This window comes from Gossypium arboreum, chromosome 10 (genome assembly GCF_025698485.1).
Source record: "Gossypium arboreum isolate Shixiya-1 chromosome 10, ASM2569848v2, whole genome shotgun sequence".
Lineage (NCBI taxonomy): Eukaryota > Viridiplantae > Streptophyta > Magnoliopsida > Malvales > Malvaceae > Gossypium > Gossypium arboreum.
The window spans coordinates 56,906,947-56,922,347 of record NC_069079.1 but is presented as its reverse complement, the minus strand read 5'-3'; the positions used below and the strand labels follow the sequence as shown (position 1 = coordinate 56,922,347).

The window sequence follows — 15,401 nt, the reverse complement described above, 5'->3', positions numbered from 1 at the left end:
AACTAGGGATCACACAATGATGTGACTAGGCTAAGGCTGTGTGGTGCTATTAAACAGTCATGTCCCTAAATAATGAAACATGTAATGCCCCAAACCCAGTCAGATTAGCTGAATCTGGATATTGGATGTTACCATTCTAACACAGACTTATACTTTGCCAAAACATACAATTTTCAACAAATAAATCTTCTTAAGTAATATTACCAAGCCAACTTACGTCTAGGTCTATAATGTGTACTTACAACCATTTGAACAAGGCCTTTCACTCGACGAGGAATTATAATTATAAATATCACACCTCATTCTATGTACTCCTTTGCCCTTACCTAGATCCTTAATCATTTCTATTTCAAAGGACCACACAAATAGAATACTCTTGATTCACCGTGTACTCTGGCACATTCTAGCTTCACTGTTCGTACCATATTACTATGCAGGATTCGCCTTAACATTCCATATTGGGCCTTACTTTCAGAGTTCACCATACACATTATTCTTTCAGAATACCATATACATTGTTCCTTCAAAAATCACCTAAAATTTCTTTCCTTTCATTCAAGGTCTACCACAAAGGCATTCCCTGCAGATGGTTGCCATAAGGGCCATTCTTTTAGGCTGTGCGATGAAGGCGTTCCCTTTTTCAGAGATAGCCACAAAGGTTTTTTTTTTAATAGAGATCACCATAAAGGTTTTATTTACAAATATTTCCATAAAGGCTTCTTTTAACAAATATCGCCACAAAGAGTTCCTTTAATAGACATCACTACAAAGGTTTCTTGTAACAGAGATTGCCACAAAAGCTTCTTTTATAGAGATTGCCTCAAAGGCATTTCTTTCCACAAGATTTCCATAAAGGCATCTATTTTCATTCAGAATTCGTCATAATGGCTTCCTTTAATATAGATTGCCACAAAGATGTCCTTCCTCTAGTGTATTTATGATAGGGATTTACTTAAACTCACATTATGCGTGTAACACCCCTTACTCGTATCCAACGCTGGAATAGTGTACGAGGCGTTACCGGACTTATACACAAGCAATCATAAAAAGATGAGATGTAAACTTCCATTCGAATTTAAAAATTTTCAAATACATTCATATCGTCCCTAAAACAAACCTACGAGGCCCATAACATGTATTGGGAGCGGTTCGAGACTAAACCGAGAACTTTAGAAACTTTCACAGCACTTAGAAAATTTTTCATGTTTTAAGAGCCATACGCTCGTGTGGCTTGGGACACATCCATGTAGGTAGGCCGTGTGGTCACACACGTCCGTATCCATAACTCGTGTATGTAACACCCCAAACCCGTGACCGTCACCGGATTTGACCACGAGGTGTTACCGGGCTTACTTTACTTATTCCTCTCTTGGAAATTTTTTTTTTGTTTTCCTTTTTCTGTTCCAGGCAGGCTAGTTAACTGCGTCACTGTCACCTTAAAAATCATATCTCGAGTTCCAGAACTCGAAAATGAGTTCCGTCAATTTTCCCTGAAACTAGACTCATATATCCATCCATGGATTTATTTCTAGAATTTTTGGTCGGGCCAATTGGTACAGTTTATTAGTTAAAGTCACCCCTGTTTCAGGGTTCGACTACACTGACCTTTACGCATTACGACCTAGATATCATCTCGTACAGAGCTCTAATGCTCATGCCGTTTGTTTCTAATGAAACTAGACTCAAAGGGGAATCTATGCATATAAGGCATGACTTCTAATTGTTTCTGGATAATTTATAGTAAATTTTCCAAGTCGGAGCAGGGGATCCAGAAACTGTTCTGGCCTTGTTTCGCGAAAACCTGAATATCTCTTAAAATACAGCTTATACGGTCGTTTCGTTTCGTCCATATGAAAATAGATTCATCAAGGTTCAATTTCATAATTTATTCACTATTTAATTCTACTTCTACTATTTTTAGTGATTTTTCCATCTCACCTCACTGCTGCTGGCAGCATCTGGTACTAAAGCAAACAATGACTATTTCATAATTCTTCCATGGCCAACTATTTCATCATACATAATACAAACTATGGCCACCTTATCAAAATTAAGGTTTCTAAGGCTCGTGCCTATAGGTTTTAGATTCACACTCAACCGACCACATAGGCCATCTTCGCATGGCTTAAAGTTTACAACCCGAGATTCAACAAACAAAATAGCCTATACATGCCAAATGTTCTCCTAGTTCAACTACGAAGACAATACCAAAAGATTCCCAGCCGGTGTGATGACTTCAACGACGGTTCTGAGCACATAAACGATATGAGTCCAAGAGACCTAAAATGGGTGACAAGAAAACACCGAGTGAGTTTATAACCCAGTAAGTCATAAGCATTTCACAACCATCCGTTACTAAAATTATCATAAAATGAAATAATGAAACAAGGCCCATTGTTCCGACCATACCGAACTATACCATAGTTCCTTAGACCTTCGGATCAATCTCATACCAAGTCATACATTTACATTTCATATACTATTCAATAGGATATTTGAAGCAATTTCCATACATCATTTCATTTCCGCAACAATCATGCAATTGAAATCATCACATAGATTTAAAACTTACCGACTCAACTCCGAGCATGAACATAGTATCTATTAGCCACGAACTCAAGGTACTTACTCTTTCCGCTGTCCATACTCAACTCGATGAAGACACACCCTCCATATAATTGTTCGATCGGAGATATATATATATAGAGTACGCACACACAGTGCTTAATACTCGATTTCGCACACTTAGTGCCATGTGATTTAAGCCCGCACACATAGTGCCATACCCTTCGAGCTCGCACACCCAAAGGTCAGATATTTCTAGCATGCACACTTAGTGCCATATATTTCCAGCATGCACACTTAGTGCCATATATTTCCAGCATGCACACTTAGTGCCAATCTAGTCACCGTACACACGTATTGTTCAAGACACTTAGTGCCGAAAGCAAACTTTCTACACATTTCACTATTTCTTTTACATTCAACAATGTCATCATTCCATACACATACATTTTCATTTACATATCATCTCATTAAACACAATTGCATAGATATTATGATCATTTAAAACAATGCCAAATATATGCTTAATGACTTACCTTGTGTTGGGTAAAATGGTTCCAACTCGCTATTCGATGTTCTTTCCTTTGCTTTTGCTTGATTCTCCCCTCTAGCTTCTTGAGCTAATCAATAAATTAACTAGTTTAACCGTCTTGCCAAATATTTATACATATATACATGACATCAACAATACTATCATCATTAATTCATCAATTCACAAAGTTTTATTTCACGAACATTTGACCCATTTTACCCCATATGGCGAATGCTACATTCATTACCCAACTAGCCATTCAACAATTTTCAGCCTCATTACCACCCTTTTTATGTCTAATCGTCTAAATGAGATCACATGCCTAACTATATCCGAATGTGCAACATTAATCTAGCATTTCCATTGCATTTAACACTTAACATTTACCCCATCTAGGCCAAATTTTGCTAGCACACAAGCCTTTGGCGAATGTCCTTGACCTCTAGTCACCCAAAATTTCTTTGTTCTTTAAAATTCATCCAAGACTACATTCGGCACTTCCAACTAATAATTTAGGTGCTCTCAAGCTCATTCACAAGTACTATTATATATCACATTAAGCATTAAACCATTTTGCAACATAAATTTTATAGCATGGCCGAATACTCATGCACATACACACATAACAACAAGAACTCAATGGCACAAAAATCTCCTTTTTGTTAAACATTCGAACTCACTCATCTCCATGCTTTCATCACAACAACATCAAAACACTAATTAGGAAATACAACATTCTTGGCCGAAATTTAACTCACCTAACAACTTAGTTTCGATCCAAGATTCAAGGAAAAATTTGAACCAATCCTCCAAACTATGCATGTATTTTCAAGAGTGGCATAAAACATACCTTCTTGTATCAAAACACCTTAGTCTAGTAAGCTCCCATGGCTGATTTTCTCAAGCTCCCCCTTTCTTCTTAGTACATTCGGCCATGCAAAGAAAAATGAGAGAATGGACACTTTTTTTTTCTTCTTCTCAAGTCATGGCAATTGTAACAAAATGAGAAAGGATGAACAACAAAATTTTTCTCCTTTCTTTTTCCTCAACTCACGGCAACAAGGGGGCATCCACACTTTTTTTTTCATCATTTTCCTTTTTTTTCATTTCTTTATTTTCCTTCCATAATGCACTAGGCCAACATGTCTAGGACATGTTTTCTTTGCCCATCATCATGTCATGGCCAGCCACTAACCTTAGGAAATGGGTTATTTGACATGCAACTCCACCCTTGTGTTAACATGCACTAATAAGCCATTTAAAATTAGCATATCATATTTCACCATGTTTTACATTGATCCCTATTTAATAATTTCTCATAAAATTGGTAAAATTAGAGAATGAAACTTCCACATATGCATGCACACACATAGTAAGCATAGAATATAACAATTAATTATTTTTATGACTCGGTTTAGTGGTCCCAAACCACTTTCCGACTAGGGTCAATTTAGGGTGTCACAACTCTCCCCACTTAAGAAATTTTCGTCCGAAAATCTTACCGTAAATAGGCTCGGTATCGCTCTCTCATAGAGTCCTCAAGTTCCCAAGTGGCTTCTTCAATTCCGTGTTTATGCCACAACACCTTCACTAATGGGATTTTCTTATTGCGCAACTCTTTTACTTGGCGCATCGAATGCGAACCGGCTCTTCTTCATAACTCAAATTAGGTGAACCTCGACCTCGGATGGAGTAATTACGTGTGTCGGGTCGACCTATATCGTCAAGCATCGAGACATGGAAAACGTTAGAATCCTTTCAAGCTCGGGGTAACATTAATCGATACGCCATTGGTCCAACTCGTTCGGATACTTCATACGGACCGATGAACCTCGGACTCAATTTTCCTTACGGCCAAATCTAAGCACCTTCTTCCGTGGTGAGACTTTGAGAAATACCTTGTCTCCAACCCGATATTCAATGTCTTTCCTTTTCAAATCCGCGATACGACTTTTGGCGATCCGGCGACCTTCAAACTTTCACGAATTACTCGAACTTTCGCTCGGCATCCTTAATCAAATCAACCTCAAGATTTTACCTTCGGTAAGTTCATCAGAATAATGGGTGCGGCATTTACGACCGTATAAAGCCTCGTAAGGCGCCATCTTAATACTTGATTGAAAGTTATTGTTGTAAGCGAATTCAATCAAAGGCAAATATCTTTCCCATGAACCACTAAACTCAAGGATGCAACATCTCAACATATCCTCAAGGATTTGAATTATCCGTTCGGATTGACCATCGGTTTGGGGATGAAAAGCAAGTGCTAAAATGCGCTTGGTACCCAAAGCCTCTTGCAATTTCTTCCAAAATCGCGATGTAAATCTTGGGTCTCTATCCGACACGATAGAAACAGTACCCCATGCAATCGAACAATTTGGGAGACGTATAATTCGCCAATTTATCGAGCGAAAAATCCGTATGACAGGATAAAATGAGCAGACTTGGTCATCTATCAACAATGACCCAAATCGCATCTTTCTTACTTGCCGACAACGGTAATCCGGATATAAAATCCATTGTCACTCGATCCCATTTCCATTCGGTATCATGATTGGTCAAGTAATCCCGATGGCACTTGATGTTTCGCTTTCACTTGTTGACATATCGACACCTTGAAACAAATTCGAAATGTCTCGTTTCATACGGGCCACCAAAATTGGCGTTTGGTCATTGTACATTTTAGTACTACCGGATGGATTGACATTCGACTCTTGTGAGCCTCGCTCAAAATCATCGAAACAAGTTCGAATTCCTTGGAATACATAATCGACCCTTGAACGTCAGCGGTCATTGTCGTCAATCTGAAATTCGATTCTTCATCCGAAACACATTCGCTCGCTTAGCGACCAATTCAGCGTCGACCTTCCGAGATTCAAGTATTTGATGAATCAATAACGGTTTGGCCTCTAATTCGACTACTAGCACCTCCTCGGGTGAAACAGATAAATGAGCATCCATCGCTCTCAAAAGCAGAGCGGTGCCTTGCGACTTAAAGCATCGGCCACCACGTTGGCCTTTCCCGGTGATAATCAATGATGAGTTCATAGTCTTTCAACAACTCAAGCCAACGTCTTTGTCCTGTGTTTAAATCTCTACGAGTCATCAAATATTTTAGACTCTTGTGGTCCGAATAAATATGACACCTTTCTCCAAACAAGTAATGCCGCCATATCTTCAAGGCGAACACTATGGTGCTAGTTTAAGGTCATGGGTCGGATAGTTTCTCTCATGCGGCTTTAGTTGTCTCGACGCGTAAGCCACAACTCGACCTTCTTGCATCAACACACAACCTAACCCAAGCAAGGATGCGCCATTTGATATGACAAACTCTTTACGGACTCCTACTGTACTAGCATGGGGCCTCGGTTAAACAAGTTTTTAGTCGATCGAAACTTTCTTGACAAAGTGTTCAACACTCGAACTTAACATCTTTTGGAGTAGTTTCGTCATTGGTATAGCTATCATCGAAAAACCTTTCACAAATCGTCGATAGTATCCGCAAGCCCCAAAAGCTCCTAACTTCGGTAACATTCCTTGGAGGTTTCCAATCGACTATGGCGAAATTTTGTTCGGGTCCACCCTGACACCGATGCGGACACCACGTGCCCCAAAAGCTAACCTCTCTCAACCAAAATTCACATTTCTTGAACTTTGCGTATAATCGCTTATCTCGTAAAATTTGCAACACTAGCCTCGGTGTTCAAGATGTTCGGTTTCATCTCTCGAATAGACCAAAATGTCATCGATAAATACAACTACGAACCGATCCAAGTATGGCCTGAAAATTCTATTCATTAAATCCATAAATACCGTAGGGCATTAGTGAGCCCAAACGGCATCACCAAGAATTCAGTAGTGACCGTACCTCGTTCTAAAAGCGGTTTTGGGTATGTCCGATTCTCGGACCCTCAACCGATAGTACCGACCTCAAATCTATCTTTGAAAACACCGAGGCTCCCTTTAATTGATCAAACAAATCGTCAATTCGTGGCAACGGATATTTATTCTTTATCGTCACTTTATTCAACCGACGATAGTCGATGCACAATCTCATAGTTCCATCCTTCTTCTTCACAAACAATCTTTGGTGCGCCCATGGAGAAAAACTCGATCGAGCGAAACCTCTATCCGTCAATTCTTGCAATTGAACCTTCAATTCCTTTAATTCCGTTAATGCCATACGATACGAGGCTATTGAAATCGGCGTAGTACCGTGTACAACTTCGATGTCAATTCCACTTCTCGAACCATGGCAATCCGGTAACTCCTCAAGAAAAATATCGAATACTCACAAACCACTTTGGTACCGATTCGAGTTTCCTTTCCGTCTCTTTACTTTCAAACAAATACGCAAGGTATGTTTCACACCCTTTTCACATACCTCCGAGCGGTCATAGAAGATATTATCACGGCACTCCTTTTGAATCAAGAGACTCGACTCGGACTACCTCGTTATTTACACTCCTCAAATCAATGGTTTTCCTTTTGCAATCCACCAACGCATCATGTACGGTCAGCCAATCCATACCAAGAATAACATCAATTCATCAAATGGTAGAAGCATTAGATCGGCGGAAACAGATTCTCGAATTATTAGGGGCATCTCTTGCACACTTTATCAACGAGCACGTATTGACCCAAAGGGTTTGACACCGAATTACGAACTCGAGAGACTCAACAGTAGAGTCTTCTTGGATGCTAAGGTTTCACATACATACGAATGAGTAGAGCCGGGTCAATCAATGCAATCACACTAGTATCACAGAGTAAAAGTACCGGTGATAACGTCGGGGAGGATGCCTCCTCTCGTGCGCGGATGGCATATGCTCTAGCAGAGCACGGGTCTCGGATCGGACACCGTATTAGAGGTTCCTCTCGATTACCACCCCTACCTCCAGAAATTCTCGGGGCCTACCTCCACCGTCGTTCCACTAGGTCTTGCACCTTGCGTCTTATTCCTCTCATCTAGCTCCGTGCAATCTCTAATGAAGTGGTCCTCGAACCGCATCCATATGAGCCCTATTAATGACTTACCCCAACATTCACCTAGGTGTCGTCTTCCACATTGGGGGCATTCGGGTTTCTCTTGACGATTATTGCCCACACTAGCTACTGCAGAGCTCTGAGTCCGTCGATGGTTGGGCTCGATGGAAATTCCCGACGCCCTCGACTTACTAGTGTCCTCCACGAATTTCTTTACGGTCGAGAACGAGCTTTACTCACGATCTTTTACGATAATCTCTTGCTTCAAATTCAGCCTTCTTCTTCTCCTTTCCAAGTTCTTCCGCCTTTTGAGTGCTTGTTCGACTAGTGTTACGAAATCCTTTATCTCAAAAATACCCACTAGCGACTTTAAATCTTCATTCAATCCTTCTTCAAATCTTTTGCATATAGCAACCTCATCAGCCACACACTCCCGAGCATACCGACTAAGTCTTACGAACTCATGTTCGTATTCGACATCTTGTCATACGGCCTTGCTTGAGCTCCAAAAATTCCTTACGCTTCGATCGATGAACCGTTGACTAATATATTTCTTCCGAAATTCGTTTGAAAGAAATCCCAAGTAACTTGTTCCTTTGGGACTATGGAAATCAAGGTCCTCCACCAATAGTAGGTGAGTCTCTTAACAAAGATATAGCACACTTAAGACATTCATCGGTGTGCATGCAGTTCATCAAACACTCTAATGGTGTTATCAAGCGTAACTTCGGCCCTTTCGGCATTATCGGTAACTATGGCCTTAAACTCCCCCACGCTTCCTAATCAAGTCCACGGTGGTTTACTCAGCCTCACAGGATCATGAATCGATGGCATTACGGGCTCTTGGGGTGGATTATTTAAATTCGGGAATGGTTGGACAGCCGGATTGGTTCGGGCATATTGCGCGACCCACTCATTCATCATGGTGAAGAAGGCTTGTTTCGCCCTTCATTTTGATTATTCGCGGATGACCGAGGCTCAACAGGCGGTGTCCCTTGCGTAGGAGCAGCCGCTACACTTTCAACGTCATCCGCCAAGGGTCTCTCTACCCCGGGTTCCATTGCTAATCAAAACAAAATTTCAACCGTCAGAAGTCATCACATTATTAAGCACTAACGATTTGGCATGTATAGCTAGACTCACACGCGCTATGGTAGTCCTAAAACCGACTAAACCATAGCTCTGATACCAATTAAATGTAACACCCCAAACCCGTGACCGTCACCGGATTTGACCACGAGGTGTTACCGGGCTTACTTTACTTATTCCTCTCTTGGAATTTTTTTTTTTTGTTTTCCTTTTTCTGTTCCAGGCAGGCTAGTTAACTGCGTCACTGTCACCTTAAAATCATATCTCGAGTTCCAGAACTCGAAAATGAGTTCCGTCAATTTTTCCTGAAACTAGACTCATATATCCATCCATGGATTTATTTCTAGAATTTTTGGTCGGGTCAATTGGTACAGTTTATTAGTTAAAGTCACCCCTGTTTCAGGGTTCGACTACACTGACCTTTACGCATTACGACCTGGATATCATCTCGTACAGAGCTCTAATGCTCATGCCGTTTGTTTCTAATGAAACTAGACTCAAAGGGAATCTATGCATATAAGGCATGACTTCTAATTGTTTCTGGATAATTTATAGTAAATTTTCCAAGTCGGAGCAGGGGATCCAGAAACTGTTCTGGCCTTGTTTCATGAAAACCTGAATATCTCTTAAAATACAGCTCATACGGTCGTTTCGTTTCGTCCATATGAAAATAGATTCATCAAGGTTCAATTTCATAATTTATTCACTATTTAATTCTACTTCTACTATTTTTAGTGATTTTTCCATCTCACCTCACTGCTGCTGGCAGCATCTGGTACTAAAGCAAACAATGACTATTTCATAATTCTTCCATGGCCAACTATTTCATCATACATAATACAAACTATGGCCACCTTATCAAAATTAAGGTTTCTAAGGCTCGTGCCTATAGGTTTTAGATTCACACTCAACCGACCACATAGGCCATCTTCGCATGGCTTAAAGTTTACAACCCGAGATTCAACAAACAAAATAGCCTATACATGCCAAATGTTCTCCTAGCTCAACTACGAAGACAATACCAAAAGATTTCCAGCCGGTGTGATGACTTCAACGACGGTTCCGAGAACGCATAAACGATATGAGTCCAAGAGACCTAAAATGGGTGACAAGAAAACACCGAGTGAGTTTATAACTCAGTAAGTCATAAGCATTTCACAACCATCCGTTACTAAAATTATCATAAAATGAAATAATGAAACAAGGCCCATTGTTCCACCATACCGAACTATACCATAGTTCCTTAGACCTTCGGATCAATCTCATACCAAGTCATACATTTACATTTCATATACTATTCAATAGGATATTTGAAGCAATTTCCATACATCATTTCATTTCGCAACAATCATGCAATTGAAATAATCACATAGATTTAAAACTTACCGACTCAACTCCGAGCATGAACATAGTATCTATTAGCCACGAACTCAAGGTACTTACTCTTTCCGCTGTCCATACTCAACTCGATGAAGACACACCCTCCATATAATTGTTCGATCGGAGATATATATATATAGAGCACACACACAGTGCTTAATACTCGATTTCGCACACTTAGTGCCATGTGATTTAAGCCCGCACACATAGTGCCATACCCTTCGAGCTCGCACACCCAAAGGTCAGTATATTTCCAGCATGCACACTTAGTGCCATATATTTCCAGCATGCACACTTAGTGCCATATATTTCCAGCATGCACACTTAGTGCCAATCTCGTCACCGTACACACGTATTGTTCAAGACACTTAGTGCCGAAAGCAAACTTTCTACACATTTCACTATTTCTTTTACATTCAACAATGTCATCATTCCATACACATACATTTTCATTTACATATCATCTCATTAAACACAATTGCATAGATATTATGATCATTTAAAACAATGCCAAATATATGCTTAATGACTTACCTTGTGTTGGGTAAAATGGTTCCAACTCGGCTATTCGATGTTCTTTCCTTTGCTTTTGCTTGATTCTCCCCCTCTAGCTTCTTGAGCTAATCAATAAATTAACTATTTTAACCGTCTTGCCAAATATTTATACATATATACATGACATCAACAATACTATCATCATTAATTCATCAATTCACAAAGTTTTATTTCACGAACATTTGACCCATTTTACCCCATATGGCTGAATGCTACATTCATTACCCAACTAGCCATTCAACAATTTTCAGCCTCATTACCACCCTTTTTATGTCTAATCGTCTAAATGAGATCACATGCCTAACTATATCCGAATGTGCAACATTAATCTAGCATTTCCATTGCATTTAACACTTAACATTTACCCCATCTAGGCCAAATTTTGCTAGCACACAAGCCTTTGGTCGAATGTCCTTGACCTCTAGTCACCTAAAATTTCTTTGTTCTTTAAAATTCATCCAAGACTACATTCGGCACTTCCAACTAATAATTTAGGTGCTCTCAAGCTCATTCACAAGTACTATTATATATCACATTAAGCATTAAACCATTTTGCAACATAAATTTTATAGCATGGCCGAATACTCATGCACATACACACATAACAACAAGAACTCAATGGCACAAAAATCTCCTTTTGTTAAACATTCAACTCACTCATCTCCATGCTTTCATCACAACAACATCAAAACACTAATTAGGAAATACAACATTCTTGGCGAAATTTAACTCACCTAACAACTTAGTTTCGATCCAAGATTCAAGGAAAAATTTGAACCAATCCTCCAAACTATGCATGCATTTTCAAGAGTGGCATAAAACATACCTTCTTGTATCAAAACACCTTAGTCTAGTAAGCTCCCATGGCTGATTTTCTCAAGCTCCCCCCCCCCTTTCTTCCTAGTACATTCGGCCATGCAAAGAAAAATGAGAGAATGGACACTTTTTTTTCTTCTTCTCAAGTCATGGCAATTGTAACAAAATGAGAAAGGATGAACAACAAAATTTTTCTCCTTTCTTTTTCCTCAACTCACGGCAACAAGGGGGGGCATCCACACTCTTTTTTTTTCATCATTTTCCTTTTTTTTTCATTTCTTTATTTTCCTTCCATAATGCACTAGGCCAACATGTCTAGGACATGTTTTCTTTGCCCATCATCATGTCATGGCCAGCCACTAACCTTAGGAAATGGGTTATTTGACATGCAACTCCACCCTTGTGTTAACATGCACTAATAAGCCATTTAAAATTAGCATATCATATTTCACCATGTTTTACATTGATCCCTATTTAATAATTTCTCATAAAATTGGTAAAATTAGAGAATGAAACTTCCACATATGCATGCACACACATAGTAAGCATAGAATATAACAATTAATTATTTTTATGACTCGGTTTAGTGGTCCCGAAACCACTTTCCGACTAGGGTCAATTTAGGGCTGTCACAGTGTAACTCTCTATTTGTCACCCAAGAACAAATTGAAGACACATGGCCAAGTCACATACCCGTGTGCTAGGCCGTGTCGTCGATTTAATTTTCATAATTTTTCATAAAATAGGTGCAGACTTCACACGTCTAGGGCACATGCCCGTACTTGATGCCGTGTCATCCGCACGATTGAGACACATGCCCATGTCTCTACCCGCGTGCTCAATTCTGAGCATTCTGTCTTGCAACAATTAAGGTGCAGGGGACACACGGCCAGAACACACGCCCATGGGGCAAGCCGTGTGTCTACGTGTATGGACAAAAACAAGGCTATTTACCAAGCTATTCTGCCACCCTATTATGCACACACTACACAACAAAACATAACACCAATCCAAGCAATTACATTCAACCAATTCAGCCACAATCAAGACATTCGTACATTATTCACATGTTGCCATTTACCACATACAAACATCACATACTCATCAACCTAAACCATGTAAATTTCTACATCCATGAAAACATCATCATATGCATATATACTTAAACCAATATTAGCCAATTCCGATGGACATTTAAGAAATTAATTATCAACCAACAAAATCCGATACATTTGGCCAAATCAATTGTGACACATAACAAAATGACCAAGTCCCTATACATGCCATAACTCGAAATTTCAAATTCATTGGTATCCAAAATAATCTGTTGATAGTGTGAGTGGATCTCCGATAGTGTCTGATCGCCGAGCTAGCTTGGTGACACTATAATACAAGGGAAAAGAAAAGGAAGTAAGCTTTAAAGCTAGTAAGTTCCTATGCAAATAATAGGCATCATAACCATACATTTAACTTGCAATTAACATGATGATAATTGGCATAAATGTTATTAAGATCTTATAATCATAACTTACTCAATCATAACCTTATCGAGGGTTTATCAGATAATGAGCTCATTTTGTATGAGTTTTACGTACATACCTGAGTCATCTTGAATTGGATTTGCATGCATTTCACCTTTGACATACTCATTAAATTACCCATTGAACCAGTTGGAATACTAAAGGATACTCGGGAGTCTCGTACACACAGTACCATACCAATGCCATATCCTAGATATCGTCTTACATGTAATCTCGTATCGATGCCAATAGCCCATCAATGGTCTTACAAGAAGTCCCATATCGATGCCATATCCCAAATATGGTCTTACACAAAGTCTTATACTGATGCCATATCCCAGATATGGTCTTACACGTAGTCTTAGTAACCCTAATGTCATGGCATTTGTATCCTATCTATTCTTAAGGTTCAACCGGGATTTCACGCTTCTCAAAACTTTGTCGAATATGTCCAAGGGTCAATCACAATTCATACAATAATAAATCATTTAAAACATATTTAAAACGATGCATTATTTACATACGAACTTAGCTCGGTGCAAAAATAGTAGAAATGGGACCTAATTGTTAAACACTTTGTTTTTCCCCCGATCTAGGTCTGAACATCATTTCTCTTGATCTATAATAGCAAATTTAACTCATTTATTATTCACATTACTCAATTCAATTCTAAAATTACATTAGGGTAAAATTACATTTTTACCCCTAAACTTTGACATTTTTACACTTTGGTCCCTAGGCTCTTAAATTGAAATAGATTCAATTTCTTCGATTCCCAAGCCTAGCCGAACCTGTAACACCCCGTACCCGAATCCGTTACCGGAGTTGAATATAAGGTGCACACAGACTTAACTTAATTGTTTTCACAGTCCATAAAAAAATTTCCAGACAAGCTGGTTACTGCATCACTGTCGCCTTAAAAATCATATCTGGAGTTTCAAAACTCGAAAATCAGTTTTGTAATTTTTCCCTGAAACTAGACTCAAATGTCCATCTACATATTTTTTTCTACAATATTTGGTCAAGCCAATTAGTACAGTTTATTAGTTAAAGTCTCCCATGTTACAGGGGTCGACTACACTGACCTTCGTGCGTTACAACTTGAATATCTCCCTATGCAGGGCGTCAATACTGATAACGTTTGTTTCTATAGAAACTAGACTCAAATAGGAATCTACACATATATGGAATGACTCCTAATTATCTCTGGTTAATTTATAATGAATTTCAAAAGTCGGAACAGGGAATCCAGAAACCGTTCTGGCCCTGTTTCACGAATACCTAAATATCTCTTAGGATAGAACTCATATGACCGTTTCGTTTCTTCCATGTGAAATTAGATTCATCAAGGCTCATTTATATAATTTATTCACTATTTAATTCCATTCCTGATATTTTTAGTGATTTTTCACATCCACACCACTGCTGCTGTCAGCATCTGTTACTAAAACAAACTATGCCTATTTCATGACTTTTCCTTGATTTAACTAATAATTCATCATGCATGTCTCAAATTATAACCATGACTTGTGTCCAAACATCACAAAACCAATTCCAACTGAACATTTACGCCATTTTCGCATGGCTAAAAGTTTACATACCAATTTCAACAAAGCATAATAGCCTATACATGCGAAATGTACTCCTAGACCAACTACGAAGAAAATACCAAAAGTTGTTAGCGGTGTGATGACTTCGATGACGGTCCCGAATACGCAAAAAGTCGAGTCCAAGAAACCTAAAATAGGTGACAAGCAAACACCGAATGAGTATATAACTCAAGAAGTCATAAGCAATGCACTACCAACCATTAATAACATTATCACAAGAGGAAACAAAATGGAACGAGGCTAATTACTCCATTCAAACCGAACTATACCATAGTTCCTTAGACCTTTCGATTCAATCTCATACCAAGTTACACATTCACATTCCATATACTAATCAATAGGATATTT

At 39.0% G+C, this 15,401-nt stretch overlaps 1 long non-coding RNA gene across 1 annotated transcript; it reads right to left on the bottom strand.

The window, feature by feature from the left end:
- Positions 1 to 10,248: 10,248 nt before the first annotated feature.
- Positions 10,249 to 11,971, bottom strand: LOC128281793 (uncharacterized). Its single transcript, XR_008272064.1, has 3 exons — positions 11,934 to 11,971; positions 11,087 to 11,172; positions 10,249 to 10,268 (listed from the first exon to the last, which is right to left on the bottom strand). It is a non-coding gene; the product is annotated as an uncharacterized LOC128281793 (long non-coding RNA).
- Positions 11,972 to 15,401: the final 3,430 nt, after the last annotated feature.